At 50.1% G+C, this 10,452-nt stretch overlaps 1 pseudogene; it reads left to right on the top strand.

Moving 5' to 3' along the window:
* Window positions 1–869: 869 nt before the first annotated feature.
* LOC101769260 lies at window positions 870–4,962 on the top strand (annotated as a pseudogene).
* Window positions 4,963–10,452: the final 5,490 nt, after the last annotated feature.

The raw sequence follows: 10,452 nt of genomic DNA, 5'->3' as shown, positions 1-10,452 counted from the left end.
CCAAGGCCAAAAATCCAACGGAGGTTTTGGAGAAGTTAGTTAAACATCAGAGGAAAAGCACATGAACTTGTATTAAGCTGTGATCAGCCCTGGTCCTAGCAAGTTCCTGGGTCCGCCCCTGATGAGTAGGACATCATATTGCGTTTTTTGTTTTCCAATTGGTTGGTAGATCGTGCCGTATGTAGTTCCTGGAATCACGGCTATGCTGTGCACCTCTGTGGAGTTGTATCACATGGACTTGTTGGCTGTTGCATCGTCCAAGCAATGGCCATTCATTCGGTTGGGGTTTCTTGCTTATAGCATAGACTGATAAACATGTGGGGCCTATATGTGTTAGCTGCTGCTGCCAATTGATCTATACTTTGATTCCTTACATGATTTAGCTGTGGTTGCATCCCTAAGATAAAAGATGATGTTCATCATCATGGTGTATATAGTACTAGCTGCATGCTGAATGGATCTTGATTGATCTCTTCAAATGTTCAAACGAAATTCGTTGGTCCAAATGGACGATCATCACGAATTCGGTACAAGTACTACTTGGTTTACAAAGATATACCCACTTGCTATTTTTGTTACTAGATCACCTTGAGCATACACGGTTTTGGTTGGCTGGCTACTGTCCCTCGACTGACGTGGGGTGCATGGCGGCTCCCAACCTGCTGGCCGGATTTCCGGAGCTCCATCGACCAGAGCGTGCATATATACACAACCCCGGCCCTACGCCCTTCCCTGTCACCAATACAAGCTCGCCGCCCTTCGTCTTCAAGAGTAACCCACCTGTGGTTCACATCTCACCACCAAGCTCTAGCACAACGTTTCCCTAGCTTGTTAGCAAGGATCACCACCCAACCCCTCTGCCGGAAATCATGGGCGCTTGTGTTGAGCCAACTCACTTCGCCAGCCTCGACCTGGGCTCCGCCGCACAGCTTCTGCGTGCCTCGGACGTCGACGCCGCCATGGCGTTCCCGGCTCTGCCGGTGCCGGGTCACGTCCTGCACCCTGCCGCGGGCTCACCCGTGCGGCGTGGCCGCAGCGGCTTCACCGCCCTTGTCTCGTCACCGCGGAAGGAGGCTGACGACGCGTCGGACGACGACGACGACGAGCATCCGGGTTGCCACGAGCTCTCGCCTTACCTGCGCCACCTCCGGCCCGTGGAGGAGCCGCCGGTGCGCGACCCTCGCGACGAGGGCACGGCGGACGCGTGGGTCTCGCGCAGCCCGTCCCTGCTCCGGCTCACGGGGAAGCACCCGTTCAACGGCGAGCCGCCGCTGCCGCAGCTCATGCAGCACGGCTTCATCACCCCGGGCCCTCTCCACTACGTGCGCAACCACGGCGCCGTGCCGCGGGGGGACTGGGCTTCCTGGGCCGTCGAGGTGTCCGGCCTCGTCCGCCGCCCCGCGCGCCTCACCATGGAGGAGCTCGCCGGGGGCTTCCCCGCCCTGGAGCTCCCCGTCACGCTCGCCTGCTCCAGCGGCCGCCGCAAGGAGCAGAACATGGCGCGGCAGACGCTGGGCTTCAACTGGGGCCCCGGGGCCGTCTCCACCTCCGTGTGGCGCGGCGCGCGCCTCCGCGACGTCCTGCGCCGGTGCGGCGGCGTCGAGCCCGCCGCGCGCTACGTCTGCTTCGAGGGCGCCGACGACCTTCCCGGCGGCGGCGGCGCCGGCGGGGGGTGCGGGTACGGCACCAGCATCACGCTCGAGCGGGCCATGGACCCCACCATGGACGTCATGCTCGCCTACATGCAGAACGGCGGGCCGCTGCTGCCGGACCACGGCTTCCCCGTGCGCCTCATCGTGCCGGGGTGCACGGCGGGGCGCATGGTCAAGTGGCTCCGCCGCATCGTCGTCACCACCGCCGAGTCCGACAACTACTACCATTACAAGGACAACCGCTTCCTGCCGTCCCACGTCGACGTCAAGCTCGCCGACGCCGAAGGTGATGAATTACGTAAAATGAAAAGTTGAACACACTTGCACTGTTTCATTCATGGATAGCTGAGATGAACATGTTACTGATGTTTCAACAATTAATGAACGCAGGGTGGTGGTACAAGCCCGAGTACGTCATCAACGAGATGAACACAAACTCGGTGATCACGACGCCGGGGCACGGCGACATCCTGCCCATCAACGCCACCACCGCACAGAGCGCCTACACCGTCAAAGGATTCGCCTACTCGGGTGAGCCTTGCACTGTCTGACTTGCCCTATTTTCGATTTCCAATCAAGTGTATCTTCTGTGTATATCCAGTTATCCACAGGATGTTATGGCCACAACCAAACAAAAATATCCGTATTTTTAATCAAATATTAACCTTGAGGCTTGAGCAGACAATCTCTTGTTTATGGCTCACATGGTTGCTTGTAAAATCAGATTAATCGATTATGGTTAGATGAAATAATTCTGTTTTATAGCTGTGGTTTCTGTCACACTGTCGTGTAACAGGATACATATGCACGTTGATAAGTTTGTTTGGACCCTTGATTGAAAAACAGCAACGAACCAAATGATGAAAACATCGGAAAGAAAATTCCACCAAATAAAATTATCATGTGTGGATAGATTGTATTGGAGTCTCTACCAACATAAAATCTGTGCGTGCAAACATGAAATTAAAAGAATGAACCTGGAACTCTACCTTTAAATTAGCATTTCTAGATACCTTTAAATTAACATTTCTACATTAACAATGGCATAAATAGATAATTTAGAATAGATATATGTGTCTTTTAGTATATTATTTTATAATAACATATGTTAGTAATTCAAGTTCAGATTTAGATTTATTTTAGGTTATTTTTAATAATCACATATATGGCTAATTTTCATGCAATATTACAAGATTATTGTAAGTTTTTTTTATAATGGCATGGTAATTTGTTGAATATTAGTGGATTACTTTATGTTTTTTCATAATGATACAGGTGAGTAATTTCCATAAAAAGTTACTGGTTACTTTAGACTATTTTGAAAATAGTAGAGGTGGGAAAATTAAATAGATGTTTTATATGCACTTGGCAAAGATACATGCATGCATATGTATACACTGTCACAATTCACATCCCTGTGCTTTTGGTCGTACGTCTAGGTGCCGGCAAGAAGGTGACGCGGGTGGAGGTGACGCTGGACGGCGGCGAGACATGGCTCCTCTGCGCACTCAACCACCCGGAGAAGCCCACCAAGTACGGCAAGTACTGGTGCTGGTGCTTCTGGTCCGTCAACGTCGAGGTCGCCGACCTTCTCGCCTCCAAGGAGATCGCCGTCCGCGCCTGGGACCAATCGCTCAATACCCAGCCAGAGAAACTCACCTGGAACCTCATGGTACCCTATAGTGTCATTGTCATCTTCACACGTTCCCATGGCGGCCCACGGCATGGGAGGCTTTCTCTGTTCCTGTATCGCGATGTTCTGTCTCTGATCCGTCACGTACGATTTTGCAGGGAATGATGACCAACTGCTGGTTCAAGGTGAGGATCAACGTGTGCCGGCCGCGCAAGGGGGAGATCGGGATGGTGTTCGACCATCCGGTGCAGCCGGGGAACCAGCCGGGCGGGTGGATGGCGCGTCAGAAGCACCTCGAGATCGCGGAGGCCGCCGCCGCGCCGCCGGGGATCCACCGGAGCACGTCTGCGGCGACCGTCGTCACGGACACCACCACCACCAAAGCCTCCAACAAGAAGTTCACCATGTCCGAGGTGCGCGAGCACGCGTCGCGGGACTCGGCGTGGATCGTCGTCCACGGCCACGTCTATGACTGCACCGAGTACCTCAAGGACCACCCGGGCGGCGCCGACAGCATCCTCATCAACGCCGGCACCGACTGCACCGAGGAGTTCGACGCCATCCACTCCGACAAGGCCAAGGCGCTCCTCGTCCCCTACCTCATCGGCGAGCTCGTCGTCACCGCCGGCACCGGCGACAGCCCGGACACCACGCCCATCATCCAACAGGCCATCAGGGCGGCGCCGGCGGCGGCGCCCGGCGCGCTCTCCAACCCGCGCGAGAAGGTCCGCTGCCGCCTCGTCGGAAGGAAGGAGCTCTCCCGCCACGTCCGCCTGCTCCGCTTCGCGCGCCGTCGTCCGACCAGGTGCTCGGCCTCCCGTCGGCAAGCACCTCTTCGTGTGCGCCAACATCGCCGGGAAGCTCTGCATGCGCGCGTACACGCCGACGAGCTCCGTCGACGAGGTCGGCCACTTCGACCTCCTCGTGAAGGTGTACTTCAAGGACGAGCACCCTAACTTCCCCGACGGCGGCCGCATGACCCAGCACCTGGACGCGCTTCCGGTCGGCTCCTACATCGACGTCAAGGGCCCTCTCGGCCACGTCGAGTACGTCGGCCGCGGCAGCTTCGTGATCAACGGCGGCGAGCCGCGCAGGGCGAGGCGCCTCGCCATGGTCGCCGGCGGGAGCGGGATCACGCCGATCTACCAGGTGATCCAGGCGGCGCTGCGCGACCAGCCGGAGGACGGGACGACGGTGATGCACCTCGTGTACGCCAACCGGACGGAGGACGACATCCTCCTGCGCGGCGAGCTCGACCGGTGGGCGGCGGAGTTCCCCGACAGGCTCAAGGTGTGGTACGTGATCAGCCAGGTGAGGCGGCCGGAGGAGGGGTGGAAGTACAGCGTCGGGGTCGTGACGGAGGCCATCCTGCGGGAACACCTGCCGGAGGGCGGCGACGACGACGACACGCTGGCCCTCGTCTGCGGGCCGCCGCTGATGATCCAGCTCGCCGTCGCGCCCAACCTTGAGAAGATGAAATACAACATGTCCAATTCTGTCGTCGTGTTCTAAGGTTGTATAGAACGAAGTGTCGTGCCGTCGAATAAAGGATCACCATCTACTAATAAATCCGAAACCAATAAGATTACCCACTAGGTGTAGCGCTTGTGTGTTTAATTTGTGCATTTGTAAATATAGATATCATATTGTATGTTGTTATGAAGTTTGGAATTAAGCCCCGGAATAAATTTGGTCATATTGTATTTTGTTATATTGTATTGGAATAAATTTGGTTAAAGGACTAAACTAAACTTTAGTCCCCTTATTCATTGGACTAAAGTTTATTCCTCCTGTTTTGTTTCTAGTGACTAAAGGTCATTAAAGCTGTTGAACAAAGACAAAACTACCTCCTGATCAATGCCTCCTGCCCCCATTACCCACGCTCCCGCCATCCTCCCACCATGCCTTGCCCTGCTGGCCTTCGAGGCGAGGCGCAGCGGCAGGGCGGGAGCGACCGACGGGAGCAGCAGTGGCGGAGCGGGTGGGGCAGCGGGCGGGAGTGGGAGAGGAGCGGAGCGGCGGGCAGGAGCGGAGTAGCGGCGGGCGGGTGGCCGGGGGCGGGGGCGGGGGCGGGCGGGAGCTGCAGGTGGGTGGCCGGGGATCAGCGGCGGGGTGGGTGCAGAGGAGGATTGGATCGGGAGGGGTGGTGGGGGGAGGGACGGGTATTAATGAGGAGCAGATCCTGTCTAAGATCTCCTTTAGTTCCTTTTAGCAACCTCTTAAGGACTAAATGGCTAAACTTTAGGGACTAAAGTTTAACAACTTTTTGTCACTCTATTTAGTAGTTTAGGGACTACAAAGACCTAAACTTTAATCCTAAAGGTTAGCAGCCCCAAACCAAACACCCCCGCTGCTTTTCATTAGGGATCGACTTTATAGAGTGTTAGGTTGCATTTTGCTAAAATTAAAACACACACGCCCGCGCGTGCCCTTCGGTTACAAATAATAAATACGTGACGTTTTGACCAAAATTTGGTAAAATTTTTTTATTGGCAATAGCTTTCGAAATATTTAGTTTGAAAATATAAAACTCATGTGTAATTTGTCCTGAAAAGCATATTTTTTGAAACCTAACGGAATACTAATCATATGCATGATTCCGGCAATGCATGTACGCGGTACACATGACGGTACGGTGGAGGCTAGACGGCGAGGACCCGTTCGTGGAATTCAAGAGAGGCCTGCCCATAGAGATAGAGAAAACGATCTGATCCGCCGCCATGCGTCGCAGCCGTAGCTTCTTGCTACTCGGAAGAATAATGTAATCTCAGGAGTGCCAACGACGTTTGGTGCAAAATGTTTTTGCCCTGATCTAATGCAGTAGCTGGCAGGGCAAAAAGAGAAATGAAATAGTAGTAGCAGCCTAGCAGGATTACTTACTGTAAATGTGGTGTACGAACTTTAATCACTTTGTACATTGATGCGGTTTATATCTGCTCCAAGCCCACCCATATGGTGAGGAAAACGTACGGGGTCGAAAAGAAACAAAAAATACCGATGGCCCATGAAGGTCTCGAACCTACGACTTTCGCGTTATTAGCACGACGCTCGAATCAATTGAGCTAATAGCTAGGCGCTGTGTTGCAATTTTTTTCCTGTCGTGAAAATTTATCGGATTGCTCAAGAATACCATCGGATCCAGCAGGAGCAGTATCTAAGTAGGAACTTTCTTCACGCCAAACCTGGATAAAATAGGACGCTCGGTTGATCCCTTGCCGGGTACGGTGGCGCGGGCCTGTGACCCTAGGCTTCGAGGGGCAGGAGTTGGTATCACACTCACATTACAATAACGTAGTGTGTATTCATGTTTTTTTCAAGAAGAAGAGAGCTTTTTATTATTACTCGTGAGTTAAATTACAATCACAAGCAATAATTTGCTCAACACATATCGGAGCCGCGAAACGCCACACTGCAGAGTGCTATGTACGCTTTGCCAACTATGCGAGCTCATGTACAACACTATTACAATCTCTTCTCGTATGGACTATCTTCCATGTCGATAACCTTCCTTCAGCTACCATGGCCTCCTCAAGGATAAACCTAGGTTGGAACGCCCGCCATCCCTTTTCGCCAGCATTCCGGCCACAGTACTACAATCAGACTCAAGGATCGCCTTTTGGTCACACCATTCCACAGCCAGCATCAGGCCTTCCTCGGCTGCCATTGCTTCCAGTTCCTCTGCATCCCTTCCCTTTGGAATACTTTTCCATGCAGTGAGCTGGACTGTTCCAGCATTATCTCTGATAATGATTCCAATGATAATGATTCCAATCCCACCATTCCCTGTATTACAATCAAAGGCTCCATCGACATTAATTTTCAGCCACCCTTGCTCTAGTGATTCCCAACGAGCTGCCTTCTTTATCTTCTTTTTGCTGTTCCCTGTAGAGATTCACAAATCATATTCTTACCTTTTGAATCGAAGTAGCCCTGCTGTTGTTGGATGCTACAAAGTTCCGTCCAATACTTTTTGAAGGAACCTAACCGAGCCTTCAATCAATTGCTTCTCAGATTCATGTGTGATATTATTCCTCACCAGCTAGGTCCTCCAAAGTAGCAGGAGGAGCTTTGCTCCCTCATCCATCCCCAACTTATCGATCTGGTCTAACAGGTTACCCGGCGATAACCTCAGGACTTGTTCCTCATCCGGCAACATCCAGACCTTTCTTATTGCATTCCGTAGTGCCTTCGCGTGATCACATTTGACCAAAGCATGCATTGTTGACTCCTCTTCAACACCACACACTTCACACTGGCTTGCCACTACTATGGCTCATTGCCGCTTATTGTCCTGTGTTGCCAAACCATTTTTCATAACCTTCCAACCAAAGAGCAGTACTTTGTGCGCTATCAGAATTTTCCAATACCCTTTCCATATTGGCCTGCCCATCTAGTTCTTTGATATGCTCTGTCGTGCTCCCCTCTCCTCGTCCTGCATGTCTCTTGCAAGCTTGTAAGCACTTCGGACAGAGAAGATGCCAGACTTTTCATAGTGCCATGAAATGAAATCTTCAGCAGGACTTGTTGGTAATCTGGTATCCAGGACATGCTGCACATCATATGGTCTAAAGTAATCACGGATCACCTCTTTCCACCATTCCATTCGGTCTGCATTTATGAGCTGGGAAACCCACTTTAGCCGGCATGGCCTTCTCTTCCCTGCTGGTCTAAAAGACTAGCCACGTGGCAGCCATGGATCACGTCAAATGCAGACTTTCTCTCTAGAACCAATCTTCCATATAACTCCCTTCTTTAACAGCTCTAGTCCGTATACTATTGCCTTCCAAGTCGGCGATTGGTTAATTGGGAAGGCCGTATCTAGCAGGTTTTCATTAGGGAAATAATTTGACTTCAAGACTCTAGTACACAGACTCTCTTGTCGCTCAATCAACCTCCAAGCCTATCTTGCGAGAAGTGCTTGATTAAAGAGCTTCAAATCCCGAAAACCTAAACCTCCCTCACCTTTTGACTTGGTAAATTTGTCCCATGCTATCCAGTGAGTCTTCCTCTTTCCGGTCATCTCCCCCCACAAGAATCTTCTAATACACTGTGTCAAAGCATCATGTAAAGACCCTGGCAATTGAAACATACTCATAACATATACAGGTATAGCTTGTGTCACAGATTTAATAGGGGTCTCATTTCCTGCCGCAGATAGATTGCGTTCATCCCATGCATTACACTTCTGTATCAACCTTTCCGTGATGGATTGAAACATGTCCGCCTTTAGTCTTCCTTCAGGCGTTAGCAGGCCCAAATATTTAGCCTCGAAGGTGATCTTGTGGACATTTAGTATGCTTTTGATAGTTTGGACCATATTTTCCTCCTAATGCATATTAAACAGGATGGAGCACTTATCAAAATTTATTAGCTGACCCGTCGCCTGACAATATTTTGTTAGAACCCCCTTTATTCTTTCTTCTTGATCTTGGCCAGCACAAAAAAATAAGAGACTGTCATCTGCAAATAGTAAGTGACTGACTTCCGGAGCCCGTCTACATACTTTCAGACCATGCACATGGCCATCTCTACTTTCTTTCTGCAAAACTTTCAATAGTCCATCAGTAACAAATAGAAATAAGTAAGGCGAGAGAGGATCACCTTAACGTAATCCACGTGTGGGCTGGATGGTGTCTAAAAGGACACCATTGAAGAGAACTCGGTAACATACAGTCGTGACACACTCCATTGTCCACTGTACCCATTCTCAATGAAAGCCCAGCTTCAGAAGAACATGTTCTAGGTAGCTCCAATCCACACGGTCATACACTTTGGCCAAATCCAATTTATATGCACAAAACTCACTTCTGCCTGCATCATCCTGCTGAATGGCATGAATACATTTGAAGGCAATTAAAGCATTATCAGTGATCAATCTCTCGGGTATAAAAGCACTTTGATTCTTTGAAATAATCCCATCCAGCAAGGGTCGCAGTCTATTCACTAGACATTTGAACACAACTTTGTATACAACATTGCATAAACTGATGGGCCTATAATCTTTCAGAGTCTCAGGGTATTGACACTTAGGGATTAACACAATAGCAATGTCATTCACCCCCTCGGACATTCTCCCTTCACTAAAAAATACTTTGACTGCATTAATAATATCCTCCTTAAGCAGCCCCCAATTTCAGTGAAAAAACCTTGCCGGATAACCATCCGAGCCTGGTGCTTTTAGGGGGCCAATCCGAAAGAGGGCATTCCCTATTTTCTCCTCATCAAAAGGTTTGCATAGAGCAGAATTCATATCATCAGTAACACATCTATCAAACAAATTAGACACCCCCTGTGGATTCACCTGAGGGTCATTTGTGTATAGCGCTTTGAAATATTGATTGACCATACCTTCCATCTGTACCTGATCATTAATCCAATCTCCTTCAACACTTTTCAGTTTTCTAATTTTGTTCCTCCTACATGCTGCCTGCTGATGGAAAAACCTAGTGTTCTTGTCCCCTTCCTTTAGCCAAGAAATCCTTGATCGTTGCAACCACATCATTTCTTCCCTATACAAGAGTTCATTCATAATCCTAATAGTTTCTTTTATTGGCCGGAGTTGTACCTTGCGTTTGCAGCTCTCCCAGCTGCACCCGGAGTTGTTCAAGTACTTTCCTTACCGACCCAAAATGCTCCAAACTCCATTGCTTCAACGATTTGATAACCCCCCTCAATGCAGTATTGATTGTACCCAGATCACCCCTAGTATGTTCTTGTTCCCACGCTTGCTATATATGGTCCTCCAATGATGCTTCCCTCTCCCACATTATTTCATAGTATAGTTGCCTTTCTCCTTGCTGATTCTCTTGTTCTTGCTGAACCCTTAGCAGTAATGGCCAATGATTAGAACAAGGAGATGTTGAGTGAGAAACAGACGCATCGAAGAAACGGTCCATCCATTCTTGCGTAGCTACTCCCGTATCTAGCCGCACCTTAACATTGCGAGCTCCCTCTTTTTTATTATCATAGGTCCAAGGAATTCCACTAAAACCCAAATCCTTCAGCCCACATTCATCAAGGGTCTCCCAAAACAATGCCATCTGACATTGCCCCCCTTTTTGTTTCTGAAAAATGTTCATATTACCACATAGCCTCATTAAAATCCCCGATCACCACCCAAGGATCTAGCGAGCGATTGTTAAGCCATTGCAAAATTTCCCACATACA

This window comes from Setaria italica, chromosome I, assembly GCF_000263155.2.
Source record: "Setaria italica strain Yugu1 chromosome I, Setaria_italica_v2.0, whole genome shotgun sequence".
NCBI lineage: Eukaryota > Viridiplantae > Streptophyta > Magnoliopsida > Poales > Poaceae > Setaria > Setaria italica.
Note: the sequence above shows the minus strand (reverse complement) of the source record. Positions and strands in the feature narration are given on the sequence as shown.